The 21,674-nt window shown below is 38.4% G+C and overlaps 1 protein-coding gene across 11 annotated transcripts in view; it reads left to right on the top strand.

Annotated features, from left to right (window-relative positions):
- Positions 1 to 21,674, top strand: part of RALYL (RALY RNA binding protein like) — a 552,061-nt gene that overhangs the window by 524,166 nt on the left and 6,221 nt on the right. The gene's annotated exons all lie outside the window — the stretch shown is intronic.

Raw genomic sequence — 21,674 nt, 5'->3', positions numbered from 1 at the left:
GGATTAACAAAAAATGTTAATAATGACACTTTGATGCTGCCTCCACCTCCGAGAGACTCCCCAGGTTGCCCCTGAGTCCCCAGGAGCCTGGGAAGTCCCTCACTGCAGAGTGGGGAACCTAGAAGTCCTGAGAATCCTGTTTCCAGGCACGTCTCCCCGGGCCTCCAGGCTCCCAGCTCTGCATGGCAGGGCTGCACCAAAGCTTCAGACCCTGGAAACCCAAGGTCCCCTGCAGCTCACCATGCGAGCTTGGTGAAAGTTATTCAAAACCAAAACATTTCTTCCAAACATTTTGGTTTTGACTAAACTGAATTTTCTGATGAAAACCCGTTTTGTTAGAAAATTGCTGACCAGTTCTAGTGCTAACAGCTATTCAAGGGAATTGGTGTTAACACCAGTGGGAGCCATTGTGTAGACAAGAGTGCTGGTTTCTGGTATTTTTACCACTGTACTGATTAACCAGAATTCAGATTCCCTAATGTGGACATGGTCTGTGTTGTATATCTTAGAAATCAGAGCCAGTGTTTGTTGTGGTTATGAAATCCTTGTATTTTCGTGTCCGCTTGTTAATTACCTCATTCTTTTGAGCAAGTCTCTTCCCCTTTCTGGGCCTCTGTTTTCCCATCTGTTATATGGGAACAAAACTGTTCTTCTACAATATATAATATACACGTGTAAAGAAGTTCAGCCATCTCCAGAAGACAAGTAGATTGCTTCATATAGTGTAATTTAGGTTGTGAAGCAGAGAGAACATGAAATGCCCACTAAAGAAATTTCTTCCACGGTTTAGTTCCTCTCCTAGTCTTACTGTATAAACAGTGCACAACTGTGTTCATTTTACATGTTTAGAAGTATTTTTAGAGCTTCCTGGGAGAATGCTGGGGAACTGGTGACTCTGTTGCAGTCAGTGAGACCACTCTTGGTTTGCAAGAATAATTCAACTTCAAGTAATGAAGGCTGCTAGTTTTCTTTGTTTACTATTTCTCCACCAATAATAAATGAGTGCCCTTAAATTCACTGTTAGATCTGAGGATTCAGATGATTGGTAGAGTAGATCCTTTACTGGTGCTCTCTGCCATCCTGTTGGCAGCAAGTTGTTTTTCTTCTTCATCAGTACCCTGTCCAGTGATGACTTAAAGCATTACTGACTTTAACTATGTGTGGAAGTGAAAGAGCTACACAGTCAGAAAGAAGCTTGCAAGAAGGAATTGCTCTATGCAAGATTGCTTTAGAGCATAACTGAGCAATGGGTAGGTCTCTTAGGGTGGCTTTTTTGGTTTAATTGACCTATGTATATTTCTTCAGCAGTTCTCATTCAGATACTCAGCTGCTTGGACAAGTACTATTGTGATATGGTATGGGCAGTTCATTATGTCTGTTGTCAATTTTACCTATTCTATTATATATTTAATTTTGTTAAGATGCCTAGAGACATTGATGTAAACTTAATAGAAGATGAGATATATAAAAATGAGGGTCAAGTCATATGAAGTCTTGTGCATCCTCTCAACTCCCATTTAAGTCAATGATACTTCAATGACTGAAAAGTCAATTTGCACCTTGCAGATGTGGATCTTGAGTGTGTTTGTCTATGTATTTGTTCCTTATCTTTTTTTCCCTAGTATAATTTATTTAAATTCTAAAGTTATGTGGAGCTTGCTAATTCAAGTTGCTTCTCATTGGTTTGTAAACTCATTCTCTAGCTCCCAGACTCAAACTGACTCATACATCAATTGATTGCTGCTCTAGTGAACGATGAGGATTGTTCCCTTTAAGAGTAGGGTGGCTGAATAAACTGCTTTTTAGTAAGATTTGTCCTATTCCTTAGCAAGACAAACTATTTTTTCAGAAGTAGAAGAATCTACATCTTGACACACAGGTTCTACTTTGTGAAAGTAAGACAGATATGCTTATTACAAAACAAGAAAACTTAACCATTGTTCTCCAAGTTTCTTAGTACCTGTTGAAGGCACTAGAACTCAAAGAACACTTGGTGCATAGCAAATTTTTAATTTTGAAAATGAAGTGTTTGTGAGATATTCAAGCAGAAAAAAACACAATCAGTTTTTAATATAAAAAAGAAGTTTCACACAAACACAATTTCATGAAACTTTCCACATATAAAAATTGGGGCTGGAAACAAGCATGAAAGATTTCAGCCCACAGGGCAATTTTCTGTAATTTATACTCTGAAAAACAGGGATGTAAAGTCAAGATGGGAAAAGTATCTTTTCCACTGCATCACATATATCAGAATAACTGAGAGCATATACAAAAATATTTTTAAAAGTGCAATGCTAATGTTATGACTTCCAAGCAATCAAGACGATTTGAATTGAGGGATTAGATTATTTCCTTGTGGAGGAAGAATGAGAAAAAGCACACAATTGATGCTTTATCCTAGTGTAATTTATTTATAATACACACATTTTGAAAAGCAATGTTAGAAAGTGAAAGCAATGCAGATTAATTTTAGATAATAGAATCATAGAAATTTAGGTCTGGACGGGACCTCACGAAGTGAGCAAGTCCATCACCCCATGCTGAGAATCAATTTTACCTCCTAGACCATCCCTGACAGGCATTTGTCCAATGGAGTCTTAAAAACCTCCAATGGTGAGGATTCCACAACTTCCCTTGGAAGTCCATTCCAGAGCTTAACTACCCTTATCATTAGAAAGTTTTGCCTAATATCTAACCTAAATCTCCCTTGCTAAACCATAAGCCCACTACTTCTTGTCCTATCTTCAGTGGATATGAAGATAATGGTGATCAATTGTTCTCTGTAACAGCCCTTAACATTTTGAAGACTATTATCAGGTCCCCCCACTCTCAGACTTCTGTTCTCAAGGCTAAACATGCCCAATTTTTTTAATCTTCCTCATAGATCAGGTTTTCCAAACCTTTTATAGTTTTTGTTGCTCTCCTCAGTACTAACTCCAGTTTGTCCATATCTTTTCTAAAGTGTGGCTCCCAGAACTGAACACAGTACACCAGCTGAGGCCTCACCAGTGTTGAGTAGAGCAGAACAGTTAACTCCCATGTCTTACATGTAACACTTCTGTTAATACACCCCAGAATGATATTAGCCTTTTTCACAGCTGCATCATTCGTTGCTTCATATTCAGTTTGTGATCCACTGTAACCACAGATCCTTTTCAGCAGTACTATCACCTAGCCAGTTAATCCCCCTTGTAGTTGAGCATTTGAATTTTTCCTTCCCCAGTGTAGTACTTGGCACTTGTTTGTATTGAATTTCATCTTGTTGATTTCAGACCAATTCTCCAATTTGTCTAGATCATTTTGAATTCTCATCCTCTCCTCCAAAGTGCTTGCAACCCCTCCAAGCTTAATATCATCCTCAAATTTTGTAAGCATACGCTCCTATCCAAGTCATTAATGAAAATATTGAATAGTACCAGACCCCAGACAGACCTCTGCAGGACCCCACTAGATATATCCTCCCACTCTGACAGTGAACCATTGATAACTACTGTTTGCGTATGCTCTTTCAACCAGTTATTCCACATCAAGTAATTTCATCTAGACCATATTTCCCTAATTTGCCCATGAGAATGTCACGTAGGACTGTGTTAAAGGCATTATTAAAATCAAGGTATAACATATCTACAGCTTCCTCCCTATGCATTAGGCTGGTAACCCTGTCAAAGAAGGAAATTAGGTTGATTTGGCATGGTTTGTTCTTAATAAATCCATCTTGGCTATTCTGTATAACCCTGTTATCCTCTAGGTGCTTACAAATTGGTTGTTTAATTATTTGTTCCAGTATCTTTTCAGGTACAGAAGTTAGGCTGACTGGTCCATAATTCCCTGGTTTATCTTTGCTCCCCTTTTTAAAGACAGGTACTATGTTTGCCCTTCTCTAGTCATCTGGGACCTTATCCATCCTCCACGAGTTCCTAAAGATAATCACTGATGGTTTCAAGGTTGCTTCGGCTCACCTCATGGAGTTTCAGAATTAATTATGTTGAAATCCACAGCCAAACTGTTTACAACTAACTGCTGCAGGACTCATTTTACCTCACTCTCAACTCATTACATTTTTTGCTATAATCGGGTGTTAATGCTATCAGTCACAGTCACTCTTTTTCATGATGGTAAAGATGTCATTCTAGGCCCCTCTGAACTGGCTTGATACTGTATGTCTGAATCTGCTCTGCTGAATTAGAGAAAGACATTTCCAATTCAAAAGATGCCCATTTTTCTAAATATCTACATTTTGCAGAAAACAATGAGTGCTTTGAAACAATAAATTCTGGCGTATTCCCTTGGATATCAGACAATGAACTATCAGTTCTCCATATTGCCCATTTAGGTGTCTTTGTCCACATACATGTTAATGCCACCCATTATTACATTTAATGGATCTGCAATAGTCATTACATTCCATCTGTTGGGAAAGTCCGATTCCAAACTAAAGGATTTGGTCTATAATCTTCAAAAGTGACTAGTTGGATGTCTGAACCTTTGGGTGTCCAGCTGGAAGAGCCTTAAAGAGACTTAATATTCAGAAGCATTAAGCACTTGCCTTTAGCATATTGGAAATTTCTTAAAATGATGATTCCTGTAACAGGGAGATTGATCAGGACATGTAGGTGAATGAAAGACAGACACAGGGATGAATTAATCAGCATTTCACAACTTTATTAATTGAACAATGGCGAGGGGCGCTCTCTGTCCACTCCTCTCACATACCAGGCACATATCTGCTGGGTCCAGTGCAGGGTTACAGGGCTCCTACCCGGTAAACCCTCTTCAGCCTAAATGCTAGGACTCAGCTCACTTCTGAATCTTCCCCCATTCCCATATATCCCCTCTCCACCCCCCAGTAAGAAGGGGTAGAGAGTCCAAAGAGGGACCTCAATCTGCAAAGACTTCAGGTCTCCCCTTTTCCTAACAAACAAAAAGTCCACCAGCCATATCCTGGATCTGCTCCTTTTAGCTTTTATCTGCACTGGATATTCATTACAATTTGTAATAAATTAAACATTCCTATATTAACTCATATCATTCATTTGCCTGTTCTTACTCAGTTTAACCTAAACTGTGCCTCCATCATGCTGCAAGGAAGGCAAAAAAAACCCAACCCCCACTCTCTGGCCCCCTGCAATTTGGCCCAATAAGGTAAAAAATTTCTTCCTGATCCTTAAACCAGGTAATCAATCAGATCTACAGCATTATGGAAACACAGCGTAATATGCCTCAACTACAGGGACAATGGGCAGGGCAGAAATGATGGCAAGATTTGATCCCCATCTGCCTGGGAAAGCTTTAGATTGAGGAAGGCCCAGGATAGCCAATCAGCGCCCTTAATCTGGCTGGCCACTAGGAAGCAGAGAAGCCGCTACCCCTGCACACTCCCTCATGCGCTTAGAGCAGTGTTTCTCACTTAAATTTGGCCACGGAACCCTTTTGAACTCCATAAATAATTGCGGAACCCCCCAAACACTTAACAGTCTTCAAATGTCGAAATAAGCAAAGGTCAGCATTTCTCACTTAAATTACACTTACACTGGATACCCTCCGCCGGAAAATCCGAGACATCTTCCCTTTTTCGGCGGCGCGGAGAACAGCTGCTTTTGGCAGCGGAAAACAGCTGATCGGCGGCGCAGAAAACAGCTGCTCGCGGAACCCTAACAGTGTTCCCGCGGAACCCCAATTGAGAAACACTGGCTTAGAGGCACAAGGAGAAACTTGGCTCCAGCATGACTGGACCTACGCTCCTCCTTCCCGCCTACCAGGAATTAGCTCTGCTGCTCTGACCAAACATCCCCCCATCTAAAATAGGGAGAGGCATTTTAATTTTTCACCATAGGACAGTGCAGTTTTTACAGATTTAGGCCTCAAATCAGCAAAGCACTTAAACCCATGCTTAAATTTTTGTCTTCAGTGAAACTTGAGCACATGCTGAAGTGTTTTGCTCAATTGGGCCTGAGCATAATTTTTTAAATTGTCTTGTTCATTAAAATAACTGCTTCTTTTGTATTTTGCTTGGAATTGAAAAGATACCACAATTAAAATACTATGGTGGCAACTGAGGGATTCCCTGTGGTAGTCAGTATTTATTTTTAGTGATAAGAAAGAAAACATTCTGTTCGTAAAAATACAGATATTTTAGTTCAACTGTGCCACACGATAATTGCATTATATTTGTTCCAAGTACCCTTAGAACTAAGTCTATGTAGTAGTTGGGAGCATATGGGTTTTGGAAAAGTGTTCCCAAAGTAGCATATGTAGTGTTTCTTAACACTTCATTGATTTAGTAGCTGAAGCACCAAATACAGGCCTATACAGGGCATCTTCCATGACTTCTCTGAATTGGAGTTTCAAATGGTGCATTAAGGAGCAAGGACTCAAAAGGAACCATGATTTATCATCACAATCCCCTTGTAAATAGCAAGGATGATTTTCCAATTAATTAGCTGACAGCCTCGGGTATTGTAGATTTTTAAAAAGGCACTTTCTGGTAATGCTTAACAAAATATCCACATAAATTATATGCACATACACATCTGTATTATATTGACTGAGAAGAATAATGTCCATCAATTTGGATACCATTCATAATAAATACTCATAACAAACTAACAATAGTTACTAATAATAGTGTGATGGTTCAGTAGTTATGCAGTCACTAGACCAGATTGTGATCTCAGTTATACCACTAATGCCACTGACTTCATGTACTACAGATTTACGTTGGTATAACTGAGATCAGTATCTAACCTGGTACCTCCTCAGAATTTCAAGAATAAACCTACCAGTTTTGTACTGGTCTGACTCCATGGATGTAAATGGAGTTATATTAGCATAAGATGCAAGTAATGCAGTTGTGAATCAAGCCTTTAATGTGATGTCTTTGAGAGGTATTTTTATTGAACTATATGAACTATAAGAAATAGAGAAAATGTATTGGGCCTTAATCTGATCTCTCACTGATTTTACACTATGTTACTGCATTGATTCAGTGCAGTTATTTCCCATGTATACTGGTGCAGCTGAGATAAGAGTTTAATCCCTATCTATTAACTACATTTCTGTTACATTTGCCTCACAGAGATATTTCATTTTTCTACATTGTCCTTTTTATAGCTTTCTGTATTGTATGTATCCAGCCTAGTCTATTTTCTTGTCATTTTTCATGCTTTTACACTCTTTAGATGGAGAATCATGTGTCAGCCATAAAGGACACCGATAACTGAAACATACAGAGTTCAGGGTTAGTTTTCTTGCTGCATTCAGTTTTATTATGCAAAAACAAAATCGCTGCCATGTGATTCATTAATATCAACATATCTTCTCTACCTTCATCACAGCACACTAGAACATACCACATATCTTGGACTATACAGACAAGACCATATTTCTACTACTGAATTTCAACTTTCTAACCAGTTAGTATCTACAAATATAAACATACATACAAATTCCATTTTAAAAAAATACATACTCCATACATTTCCTAGCACAATAGAGCCTGATGCAAACCCTGTTTAAGTCAATGGAATGATTGCAGTTAACTTTGAACAGGCCCATTGTGAAAATTTTTGTCCCTATTAGTAAGTAATAAGGAATTACTTCCTGTAAAATAGCAAATGTGCATGGAACAAGAAGGTTTAAATTTACTTGCATTTTTTAATAAAAATGACAAATATTCAACAGGTAGTAAAGTAAACTGTACTGAAGAGAAATAAAAGAATCATTCTTCTGGACCAAACAGGCTACAGTACTGTTGTAGCCAAGTCCTGTGTTTACATATCTCAAGCAATATATGATGAATTTTATTTAGGGTATTTCACATTTCAGTCATCTAAATTGGATTTCTAACACCATATTTTCTTTAAAGATTATAAACCAAATTCTGCTGTCAGTTGTATCAACATAAGACAGAATGATTCCACTCTAATCAATACAGTTAGTCTGATTTGGCCCTCCAAAATTAGTAGCTTGCAATATGTTTTGTATATTGCACATTTTTAGATTGTACAAGTTTACATAAAAGAAACTGAACCTTATACCTGATGGTATAAATATTTTATCGGCTGAAGTGATGCTGGGCCAAAATCTTGTTTTGATGCGTCTGGATTTTTTAATGTCAAGGGAAATACAGTTGGACAATTTCCCTGGCATACTGAACACTTTGGACTTCACTGAACTCTTTCTCAATTGCAGCGAAAACGTGCAGTTTTTCATTCCTAAGACAAATGAATAGGTAAAAGGTTGTGTTCACTTGATGAATATCAGTGCAAGGTACTTATACTTGAGCAAACTAAGAAAGTCATTAGCGGAAGCATACCTGACAGATACGAATGTTTTGTACTTTCTAAAGCTGCAGTGAATCTAATAACCTGTGACTGAAAAAATGGAAAAAGTAATAAAAGCATGTCATGAAATCAGAAATTGCAAGAAACTTTCTGACATGCCCTTTTTTATATTTAATATATGCAGTCTTACAGTAGACTCGTTTATTTTTCACAATGTTGTATTAATGAGTCATTGGATAGGCATTGCCATCCACATTTTTCTGGCAGTCAGTTACTCAGAGGTAGACTAGACATCCTAAGCACTGTGCAGGGTTTTAAACATGTTGCTCTCACTGACTGTAATGTGATTTTTTTTAACATCTAAACCCACTATTGCTTGAGAAATTTGCACAACAAGATGAGAACATTTCCATCACTCACTTCATGTCCAATAAATCCTTTAGCAATTCAGTTACTTTTCTGGATATCTGAAATTGCTCATTTGAAAAATATACTAGACAGGAAAAAGAAGTTGCCCATCATCTTTCACATATTTACCCCTCTTAACCTGCTCCACAATTTAGTATCCAACAACAAAACTCTTTTACAACATCAAATTTTTAAAACAACTTACATGACTTAAATTTACAGGGATCTCGAATCTTAAAACATTGAGTGTATATGAGCATGAGCTCTTTGTTGTTCAGATCTAGTGGTTCTAGCAGAGAGTTGGTTAGTTAGGTATAGAAGTGGGCAAAACTTTTCAGAGGAATAGTACATATTCGCTGAAACATGCAATTTTGGGTTGACCAAAATTATCCATGAATTTGGGTCAAACTCAGCAAATAGTTTTGGCCAGGAAAAATTTTTTTAAAGTTTTTAAATTTTTAAATGTTGAAAAGTCAAAATGTTGTAATTCAACATTTTCTAAACAAAACTGTTCAACTTCTCATTTCAAAACAAGGATTTACTTAGAAATTTAGCTAGATTTATTGTTTTAAGGGTTAAAAAAACAATAATGAAGCAAAAGCAAAAAAAAATAATTTCAGATTGAATGACACATTTAGTTTGACCCCGACCAATGGGGGGAGGGGGTTGTTTTGTTTGTTTTTGTTTTCCTTTCAGTGAGTAAAACTGGAGAATTTCTATTTCAGATAAGCCCAGAACATTTTTTTTTTTATTTTACAGTTGAACCACCAAACAAAAAATCAACTATTCACTCAGTTCTAGTCAGGATTCTCTTGGGTTCTATTCCCAGTCGTGCTGCTGATTCAATATGTGATGCAAATTTCTTAGTCTCCACTTGTGCATATGCAAAACTGTGCATGTGTATACTTGCCTCCTCCACACACATATGAAAAACACATCTTTACCCCAAGCAGTGTATTCTGGATAATTACAAACTTTGTCAGGAGGACCCCCCAAGATGTCATAAAACTAAATCTTTCTGGGTGGGAGGAAAATTTTTTAAGAAGTCATTGCCAGCAGAACAGCTGTACCCTTCAACAAGACTGAAAAAAATTGTCCTTAGCTTTTAGTTTCGTTTCTCAGAAATTCTTTATCCACCAATCCTGGCCCTCCTGAACTTTCAGCAATCATTTACTTTCTGGAATGGTCCACAAAGATGTATAGAAAATTAGCCATGAGCTAGTCTGAGTTCTCAGAACCTGATTCTCCTCTCACTTACACTTCTCTTGACACCACTGAAGTTACTCCTGCTTTAAATCTGTCTGTGCCAGATTCTCAGTATAACTCTGTTGAAGTTATTGGAGCTATGGTGATTTACACCAGATGGGGATATGGCCCATATAAGTGCAGCATCAGGCCCTGAGTTTATAAAATTAATGCCAGAAATTCAATGAGGAAAAAATCAGACCCTTTAGTATCTAATCTCTTTTTGAAGTATGTTCCTGTGAAGTGAAATTGCTGGACACATCCTGTAACACCCAGTCGGACTAACAACTGTAATCTCCACTAGTGATTTATAGTGAAAGGCCTAGCCTTGTGTAACAGAATCAGGGGACATACTGAGCCCTATTCTCCTACTGCAAGATCTGAGTCCCACTGAAGTCACAGAAGTCACGTGTGTTTTGCAGAGGACATCTAGTTTCTGAGAGAATAAATTTACAATTAAGGTTGAATTAGTGTTTTGCCAGAGAAGAATAATGAAAGAACTTGGTACAACCTACTGATATGTATACCACTTCTGAAAAGCATGAATGAACTGCTAAAACCCAACACCATGCTAGAGCAAACCAAAGTAAAAATACTCTCAATTACCAATTATACTGTCAATATATAAAGCCTGCTTTGGGGAAAACACTTGTATACCAAATGTTAACAGGAACTATAGCCTGACAGAGTTTTGGCTATGAGCCTGTTTTGAAACATTAGTATGGATGACATTTTGAGAATATATTTGATAAGTAAAAGCATTTCTTATTACTCTGTGCTGTTTCAGCATGTTATTAATGTTTTTCAGGAGTTGTCTAAATAGCTTGTGCCTAGCTCTTTTATTGCTCTTTTGTGGATTGTGGTTGAGAAGGATAGATCTGTTATCTTCTTGTGCTGTGTGTTAGCCTGCCAGTTAGTCACCAGCAAATTCATCATCACTGAGCAAGTTTATTCAGATGCTTGGATCCATTTTTGTTTTGTTTTGACTTTTTGACAGGTCTCTATTTTTACCTTACGCTTTTAAAAAATAACAAATGGTCTCTAGCCTGTCATGGTATTTAATATTTTGGAACATGAAAATATTTATTTTTAATTTCCCATTTTTAAAACCACCAAAACATGAAATCATCTCACTACCATACCCACAATTGTTACTGTGGCAGATTGATTCAGAAACAAAATAGTCTCATAGACCAACTACTGTATATAGTACAGTTGTAGCCGTATCAGTCTAAGGATATAAGGGAGACAAGGCAGGTGAGGTAATATATTTTATTAGACCAACTTCTTGAAAGCTTGTCTCTCTCACTAACAGAAGTTGGTCCAGTAAAAAATATTATCTCACCCCACCTTGTCTCTCTCATAAACCAACTGCCAGGTCAGGTCAAATATTTCTCTCAGATGCGCACACACAAAATACTACACTGAAAAGGCCAAATTCATTTCTGATATAACTTGACTTTAATGTCTGATACTACTGGCATGATTCTGCTGATTTCTCTCCCGGTGTAAATCAGGAATAACGCCATACAGGTCAGTGGAATTACACAGTTGTGAAACTACCGAGAGCAGAGTCGAATGCTGCCTGTCTGACTGTTGTGCAGAAGTGGGCAATTAACACTTTTTAGCTGCAAAAATCCAACCTAAATCCCAAACTAGATTTTTATGTTCTCATGAAAAATAGATTCTGAGTTTGTAGCTTTAACTTGGGAAAGTTACAGAAACTTTAAAAAATGTGCTAATCTTAGGAAAAATGACTTTAAATATTAAAACCTAATTCTCTACTCACTGGTTTTACACTGGTGTAACTTCTTTGAATTCAGTGGAGTTACTTTCAGTTGACTTCACTAGGCATTGTATCATACCCAAAGATGTTTTTGAATTCTTCCACTGCTTATCTGTGGATGTTCTTCCCCACCTGCATGTAGAGGGGGACAGGTATAACAAAAGAAGCTCCAGCCCTGACACTGGAGGAGCAGTGTCAGGGGACCATGGTATGGCTCTACAGTCTCAGTAGTTTCTACCTAACATTGAGAAGTTCCTAAGGGCACAGCCAAGCCAATCAGGCTGTACATTGAACTAAGGATTAAGCCTATCAATTTAACCCTGCAATTCTTTGATTTAACTGTAGTCGAGCAACTGCCATACATCAGACATTTCTCCTGGCCTGCCAGTTCTTTGAAAATAAATAGCTTTAGTTCCCCTGGAAAATATTCATTTCACAGGCTTTATCAAAATGCTTGAGATTTAGGAATGATGAATAATAAAACCATCAGAGGGAACATTTTCCTTCAAACCATTTCAGAGAGTCAGAGAGTGTCTTTATGGAAGTAAAGTGGGGCGAATGCTGAAGAGTCAAAAGGTAGCTGTTCTTTTCTCTGTTTAAATTGACAACAATTGTAAGCATTATTTTTATTTCTGTCTATATCAGTTCCAAAGGTCTTATTTACTGAGAAAATATAAATGCTATTTAGAAGTTTTTCTGACTGGCTAACACCATAAAGTGAAAGTCTAATTGAATTTATTAGTATACAGCTATTTATGGATCTCAGGAAAGGGAAATAATTATTAAGATGGTAGAAATCTAATTCCTGTAACTACAAAACAAATAACCCGTTAGAAACAAAATTACTGGCCCAACCTGCCAGATAACAAGATTTTGGAGGTCAACGAAGTTCCCTCTTAACCTGGCCTGCTCTGTTTGTATGCACAGCAATGATCTCCAGGTATGCTGTTATTGTTGACCATTACATACACTAAATTTTCGCAGCACTTTTCAAACATAGAGTAAGACATACTATCTACCCCAAAGAACATAAAATATAGGAGCCAAATTCTGCTCCTCCTCACACTAAGGAAATACTATCCTACTGCCCTGTTGAGTCATTTTGCCACCATAGGAAGAAATGCCTCTTTCTGGCCAGTAAAGTTCTCTCTAGAAATTATTAGTTATGAGGGAAAGATGGGTCAGTTCCTGGAAGACGTGTGTTTGAAGGACAAAGGACTTGTCAGACAAGAAATGAAAGACTATTCCAAGTACTAAAGGCAGTATAAACTTATCGTAGAACCCAACCCTGCTTCCGTTGAATTCAATGGAATTTTTTCCCATTAGTCTCAAAGAGAGCAAGTTTGGGTTCTTAGAATAAAAGCACGTTTGGATGGGTTCAGGGTAATAAAGGTCAATACCCGTTTCACATGACAAAGGTTGATACACACTGACTCCAGTGACTACTGTGACAAGGATCAGGCTTTCTTCTAAATTCTGAAAAATATCTAGCACACTGCCAGAATTAATCAAATTATAATTAATAAGATACAAAAAATCAAAACTGAGTAGCAGAGGGAGAAGAAGGCTGCATTTGCAAGAAAGAGAGAGGAATAGGGGTGCACAGGATGTGAGGGGGGAGCTGCAGAAGATGAGAACAGAGAGCTAAGCGAGTGCATCCAAATATTGGGTGATTCTACATTATTTACATAGCACTATGCAATCGTTAATAAAGCATTTCATTTTTTTGTAATTTATTTTTAAAAGAAAAATCTCTTGAAAATCTCATAGAATAAAATTGATAGATGCTATTATGCACTGCCATGCACAGGTAAATAAGTAGTCATGGGGAAGGTGCCTAAGGGAAGCTATTTAAAAGCATACTATTAACATTTTGTCCTGCTTCTATTCCCATTTCCAAATGTTCTGGTAAGCCTTGCTTGCTCTGTCATGCCATTAATTCTCTTCTCTGGCCACCAGGATCACACTCTCAAACCCAGCTTTTTCCAAGTCAAGTGTCAAAACAATCTACTTCTCTCTTTTTTGGATTGCCTTCATTTAGCACCATATCACGACAACCTGCAATACCTTCCCACTGTTCATTACTGTTACTGTCCCATTTCTCTCCATCCCCGCTCGTTCCTTCTCCCCTTCCTTGGGCCTATCTTGGACTCTGTAACATCATCTCAGCCTCTTTCAACTACCTGTTCCAATTAACACTCCTTGGTTTCTCATATCATTTGGTTTGCCTTTACGGTGCTTTGCTCTTTACGGTATCTACATTTTTATTCTCTCTGATTCCTTCCTCAACTCTGGACAAAACTGTGCCACTTTAACAGACATTTCCTTAATTATAACTAGTTCTCTCAGTCTTTCACTTTCCTAAACCATACATTAGTCAAACATTATCAAATAAAATTAAAAGCTTAGACATGTTGAGTGGCCTTAGGGTAGAAGTTTCAGCAGTTCTTTAAAGTTTAAAATCTACATTCAGTCCTGCTGTCTTGGCACTGGTAGGACAAGGATTCTTGCCATTAGCATTAATGCTAATTGGATTACGCATTCACACTGGGGAATCCCCACTCCTCATGTCAAGCAGAGGTTAAATCAGCTAAAAAATTTTTTTTACAACTTTTTGACAGCACTCTGAATTCCAAAAGGATCTCATCTGCACCAACAGCATTATTGGGGCTCATGGTTAAAAGTGAGCTGTTTGAACACTAATAGAAAGACTGAATTACATTTCACGCCATTAGAATGTGCCAGAGAAGAGAATTAATGGCATGAAAGAGCAGGTGTTGAAATGGGATTACCATTGCTTTCAGCACAAGTTGCAGCACCTCTTAGCATTTGGCACATTTGCTCATATTTGGGGTTCAAGAAACACAAAGACATTGGCACAGTTACTGCTCCAGTAGAGCTGCATCCTGACATGAGCTGAGCATTCTTCACCTCTGCTTGTTTCAATAAGAGTTCAGCACAGTTAGCACATTGCAGGATTGAGCCCATATTGCACTGAATTTGGTGTGTGCAAGACAAATTCTTATGTCTCCCACTTCTTGACTTCACTTTTCTCAAGAAAAAAAAAGTCTTTTAAAAAAAGAAAAGAAAAATGTAATAATTTATGTACATTATATTGTAATATCACAAGTGGTAAAACACAAACATACGTTTTCTGGACTGTGGGCCACATCCTCAGCTGGTGTAGATGCTCTGAAGTCAATAGAGATATGTCAATTTATACCAGCCAAGAATCTGGCCCATAATTCATGCATTCAGGCATAAAGAAAGAGGTGACTCAAAATAACTATAGAAACTATTTAGACATCATAACTAAATGAAATGCAGGTGTAACTATGCATATGTATTGCCAAAGATATTTGGCTAGATCCCAGAAAATTTGGCCAGCAACAATGGGGCAAACCCCTATATTGATATAAAGAACTATAGGATCTATACAAAGCAGACCAGGCCTCAGTTGTTAAGGTCTTATGCAAAAAAGCCAAAGGCAGCAAATTTCATGGTATATTGCTGGGAAAGATGAAGGGCTGAGTGGACCCTGCCAGGATTTGAATCTGTCATCCAGAGAATTGGATATGCTATTTCAAACCTGAGGTTTAGATCAGCAAGCTACTGCTCAGGGTTTTATATGTGTGGATGTTTTCATAGGACTCTATTCAACAAAGATGCTAACACAGCACTTGCTAAAATGTTTCTGTGCCAATGGATGGAAACTAATATCCCAACTTCTAAACCAGTAAATAGGTATACTGATAAAAACACTATAATAGAGACTCAAATTAAATCTATACCCTAGATAAAAAAAAATAGTAAGAGGACCCAAATAATGCCAACAGAGCTAAACAGAGTAAAAGAGGCAGCTAGAGACAAAAAGGTATCCTGTAAAAGTTGGAAGTCAAACCCTACTGAGGAAAATAGAAAGGAGCATAAACTCTGGCACGTCAAGTGTAAAAGTATAATTAGGTAGGCAAAAAAAGAATTTGAAGAGCAACTAGCTAAAGACACAGAAAGTAACAACAAAAATGTTTGTAAGTACATCAGAAGTGGGAAGCCTTTCAAACAATCCCTGAGGCCAGGGGACAATTGAGAGGCTAAAAGAGTGCTCAATGAAGACAAGGCCGTTGCAGAGAAGCTAAATTAATTCTTTGCATCAGTCTTCACTGCAGAGGATGTGAGGGACATTCCCACACCTGAGCCATTCTTTTTAAGGGACACATCTGAGAAACTGTCTCAGGTTAAGGAGTCTATTGAGGAGGTTTTGGAACAAATCAATAAATTAAACAGTCATCAGGACCAGATGGTATTCACTCAAGAGTTTTGAAGGAATTCAAATTTAAAATTGCAGAACTACTAACTGTGTTATGTAACCTATCACTTAAATCAACCTCTGTACTAGATGTTCAGGGGATAACTAACATAAAAAGGCTCAGGGGCAATCCTGGCAATTACAGGCCATTAAGCCTTACTTCAATATCTGGCCAATTGGCTGAAACTATAGTAAAGAACAGAATGATCAGACAGAAAGATAAACACGATTTGTTGGAGAAGAGTCAACACAGCTTTTGTAAAGGGAAATCATGCCTCACCAATCTATTAGAATTCTTTGACAGGGTCAACAAACGTGGATAAGGGTGATTCAGTGGATATAGTGAATATAAAGGACCTGGAGTTTACAGTGGACAAGAAGCTGGATATAAGTCAACAATGTGTCCTTATTGCCAAGAAAGCTAACGGCATATTGAACTGCATTAGTAGGCGCATTGCCAGCAGATCGAGGGAAGTGATTATTCCCCTCTATTCGGCACTGGTGAGGCCACATTTGGAGTATTATGTCCAGTTTTGGGCCCCCACTACAGAAAGGATGTGGATAAATTGGAAATAGTCCAGAGGAGGGCAACTAAAATGATTAGGGGGCTGGAGTACATGACTTATGAGGAGAGGCTGAGGGAACTAGGCTTGTTTAGTCTGCAGAAGAGAAGAATGAGGGGGGATTTGATAGCAGCCTTTAACCACCTGAAAGAGGGTTCCAGGGAGGATGGAACTAGGCTGTTCTCAGTGGTAGTGGATGACAGAACTAGGAGTAATGGTCTCAAGTTGCACTGGGGGAGGTTTAGGTTGGATATTAGGAAAAACATTTTCACTAGGAGGGTGGTGAAGCACTGGAATGGGTTACCTAGGGAGGTGGTGGAATCTCCATCCTTAGAGGTTTTTAAGATGTGGCTTGACAAAGCACTGGATAGGATGATTTAGTTGGGGTTGGTCCTGCTTTGAGCAGAGGGTTGGACTAGATAACCTCATGAAGTCCCTTCCAACCCTAATCTTCTGTGATTCTATAGTGTACTTGGTCTCTCAGAAAGCCTTTGACAAGCCTCACCAAATGCTCTTAAGCAAAGTAAGCAGTCATGGAATAGGAGGGAAGGTCCTCTAATGGATCAGTAATTAGTTTGAAATCAGTAAACAAAGGGTAGGAATAAACGATCAGTTTTTTAGAATGGAGAGAGGTAAATTGCCGTGTCCCCAAAGGATCTGTCCTGGGATCAGTGCTGTTTAACATATTCATAAATGATCTGGGAAAATGGGGAAACAGTGAGATGGTCAAGTTTGAAGACGATACAAAATTACTCAGGGTAGTTAAGTCCAAATCAGACTGTGAAGAGTTACAAAAGACTCTTGCAAAACTGAGTGACGGGGCAAGAAAATTTTGGATGAAATTCAATGTTAATAAATGCAAAGTAATGCACATTGGAAAACATCATCCCGACTAAACACACAAAATGATGGGGTCTAAGTTAGCTGTTACCATTCAAGAAAGAGATCTTGGTAGTCATTGTGGATGGTTCTCTGAAAACATCCGCTCAATGTGCAACATCAATCAAAAAAGTTAATATGATGTTAGGAATCATTAAGAAAAGATAGATAACAATACAGTAATGATCATAATGCCACTATATAAATCCATGGTATGCCCATTCCTTGAATACGGCATGCATTTCTGGTTGCCCCATCTCAAAAAAGATAGATTGGAAAAAGTACAGAGAAGGGCAACAAAAATTAGTAGGGGTATGGAACAGCTTCCGTATGAGGAGAGATTAAAATGACTGGGACTGTTCGGCTTGGAAAAGAGATGACTAAGGGGTAATAAGATAGAGGTCTATAAAATCATGACTGGTGTGGAGAAAGTAATAAGGACATTTTATTTACCCCTTCACATAACCCAAGAACCACGGGTCACCTGATGAAATTAATAAGCAGCAGGTTTAAAACAAACAAAAGGAAGTACTTCTTCACCCAATGCACAGACAACCTGTGGAACTCATTTCCAGGGATATTGTGCAGAACAAAAGTATAACAGAGATCAAAACAGAATTAGATAAGTTCATGGAGGATAGGTCCATCAATGTCTATTATCCAAGAGGGTCAAGGATGCAACCCCATGCTCTGAGTGTCCATAAGCCTCTGACTGCCAGGTGATGGGACTGGACGACAAGGGATGGAACTCTTGATAATTGCCTTCTTCTGTACAGAACCTCTGAAGCATCTGGCAATGGCCACTGTTGACAGACAGCACACAGGGCTAGATGGACCAATGGTCTGACCCTGTTTGGTCTTTCTTATGATAAAGATGGTGACGTGCCTCACACTATCTCATCTTTATTGGTGACAGAACAACCACATCCAAGTAAAATGAACACATCATTTCAGTTTAAAAAATCGTTTTGAAAGAGCAGATATTTGTTTTCCTCAGGGAGTAAAACACCCATTTCATGTAGATGTTTTCAATATTACTTATGTATGACTGACACAGTACAGAGTGTACACTGTATTCACTGGCTTTCATCATATGAGGGTAAGTGTAAAGAAAATATATACCGTATTCTTCATTTCATTTTTCTTTATCAACATTTAACAAACTGCATAATCCTTCCTCTTCAGCACATGCAGTCAATATTCTCTCACAACCTTATTATGAAAGATTTTACTTTAGGAAGTTCCATCATTTTTTCACTTTCTATATACTGTTTTACAAATGACAATAATGAGCCTGTAACTGAGCCTTTTCACATTCTCTTGCTCACAGCAACTGAGCTGGGCTTTTCCAGTTCATGGTATCCATAGAGACACCCTATTAAATCACCAATAAAACTTGGTTACTTCATTTGAGATATTGTAGTATTTAAATAACTGGGCTAGATGCTGTTTAACCCATTTGTAATCATTATAATCATGGGATGCCTTTTGATACATCTAGCAAAGCCAGATTGTGCGATGCTATATAAATTATAAACAATGATAATTAGTAATACACAAATGTGTTTTGCCTAATTTGAAATCCACTGTAACATCATAGATTGAAAATTATTAATAGAGTGAGATATGTTTGAGGTGCTTCTTGTGTTAGGAACTGGCGTTTTCCCATTTTAAATGTAACTTTAGCAAAAAAGGCACATGGTTTCTACCTACAAGGGTTTCTGAGACGAGCATGTACTGGTGGTGAGAGAGGGATTGTCCATTTTGTCTACCTATAATCTTACACTGGAGTATGAGACGCTGCAAATAAATAGTGTGGAGGCTCACTTTATTGTATAATGCTTGTGTCCTGGTTTTTTCTGTTTTAGGGACTTGAGGGAGAGGAGTTTCTGGACCATTCCTGGTTAGACTAGAGTAAACTGATGCTTTATCTGTTCAGTAGATAGGCACAGGTTTGGGGCTTTTAATACAATATATTTCATAATTGGTAACAGTTATTTAAGAAGAAAAAAAAAGAAATATGCTATGTTTTGCTGGAGGGGATAACAATGGGGCCTGAGGATGTGCATTCTCGGAGGCCCTTCCACAGAGGCTAGAGAACAAAACAGGAGAGAGCTGCAGAAGGGGATACACCTCATAGCTGATTTTGCCAACCGAGGTGGAACAACCCAATAGAGCATACCATTGATGTGACTTGTGCGAGGAAGTGGAAGGAAGCAGCAGGTGAGAGACCTGTTCACCACAAGCAATATTTAGCCAGTGGTAAGAGCAATAGCAAGTGGATGAAGAGTCAGGCACTGCCCACAAGGAATCATAGAACAATAGGGATAGAAGGGACCTCAAGGGTCATCTAGTCTAACGCCCAGCAGATGGGAGCAGAAACATGAGGGCGGGGGATCAGACTTACCCACTCTGAGATATCATCCAGTGTTAGCGAGGGCTGATGTCAGCTCCACAAAACCCATTACAGCCAGGAGACCAGCTCTGAGAATGGTAGTGTGGTGAGGTCGGAAGGAAATGATAGGGAAAGAGTAAGATTAAGAATTAGGCTAGGATTTTTGGAAGGCCCTGACATTTGAAGTTTTGTGCCTCATTTTTGTCTTAAATTACTCCTGAGTACTTCACACATGTATCCATTTATCTGGCTATGCTACGTATTTCTAGACGTATATCACCATGGTAATGCAGGATCGATTGTTCATGGAATGGATTGCTCAAAAATTTGATGTCGTATTTTAGCAGGTGAATTCTGTGCTTGTGCTTGTTAGAAACATTTATCCCAGGCAGTGATTTAGGGAAGAACATACAATAATTTTTCCAACATCTGCACACTACAAAATATCCCTATATTCACTCTCTTAATGCACCCATTGTGCCTGACTAGATGGTGGAAGACATGTCCCATATAAGCGTAACAGTGAACATCTTTGCAGTCTTTTTTTCATGTCACAATTTTAACACTCTAAACAAAGGCATATGCTTAGTGAGTATGCTTTCACAGAGAAGTTTGTCACCTGCAGATCTAGGCTTGAAGGATGGGCAAAGAAGAGGGAGTGCAGCTTTTGCAGCATGACTTTCCCTCGGGTCTGTGGGAGTCCCACCAGACAGGAACTCTGTGCTTTTGAAGGGAACTGGAGAGATAATGCTGACTGGGTTCTCTCCACTGTATTCTCCCTCTCCCAAACCTGTGGAGTACAACACAGTAAGTTAGTTCAGGTAGAGTGCAGGATTCATTCACAGTTCTGCTAGCAGAAACCAAGACTTCAGGCCTTCAACAGCAGAAAGTCTAACCAGAAAAGGAGCTAGTGAGGAGCAAGAGGTGAAGCAGTTCAAAGTGATCCACAACACCTGCTCTGCTATATAAGCACAGGGATGACCAATACAGCATCAAATAGTGCTGGAGATGGCGTGTGGCCACTACACACAAAAGATTTGCTGATTCAGCACCACTTCCATAGAGCCTCTTCCACCAATAGTGCTATAAATCATATTTTAATGCTGCCTGCTTAAAAAAAAAAAAAAAAAAAAAAACCTCTGATCATGCAATAGTGCAAACTGCAGGAAGATCACTTGGCAGCCTATTGGTCCATGGATAGCAAAGAACTAGGAGTAGATCAATTGATAGTGTGAAGGCAAAGAAATTTCACACTAATGTGTCTAGCTTCTGACAGATTCACAGATATCTATTGATTTAGGGAATGGAATCCCTTATTTTTTCTGGAAGGTTAGGGGCAATGCTATTCTATATTCAATAGCTAAATGCTATTCCCATGGAAGAATCAAGTGAATCTCATGGAGTTTCCACTCCACTATATGGTTGATTCCAAAGTTTTTAGTTGAGTATAGTGTAGGGCCAGTAAATCCTGCCATGCAAATCAGTCTCACATTATCCATGCATTTTTGCTTTAACATTTAATTTAGGTCTTGCAAATCTGTACATATGATATTATAGCGCTGCAAAGTTTAAATTAATTGGATATAGTTTTGTATTGGTCATGTGCAAAAGCCAGAGAGGGCTCATATTGGAACTGTAGGAGCAACAATAGTGCTGGAAAACTAAGATACTAGAACTAGAGTTCCTCCAGTATCCAATGCTCAAAAAGTCAGCAATACAGAAAAAGAATAGCAAAGACAAATTATTTCAGGTGGAAAATGAATGACTAAATAGTCAATAACAACCCTGCATTTTCCCAAGGGATGTT

Source organism: Emydura macquarii, unplaced genomic scaffold (genome assembly GCF_026122565.2).
Source record: "Emydura macquarii macquarii isolate MOO-44397 ecotype Brisbane River unplaced genomic scaffold, CSIRO-AGI_Emac_v2 contig_1477, whole genome shotgun sequence".
NCBI classification, from domain to species: domain Eukaryota; kingdom Metazoa; phylum Chordata; order Testudines; family Chelidae; genus Emydura; species Emydura macquarii.
Note: the sequence above shows the minus strand (reverse complement) of the source record. Positions and strands in the feature narration are given on the sequence as shown.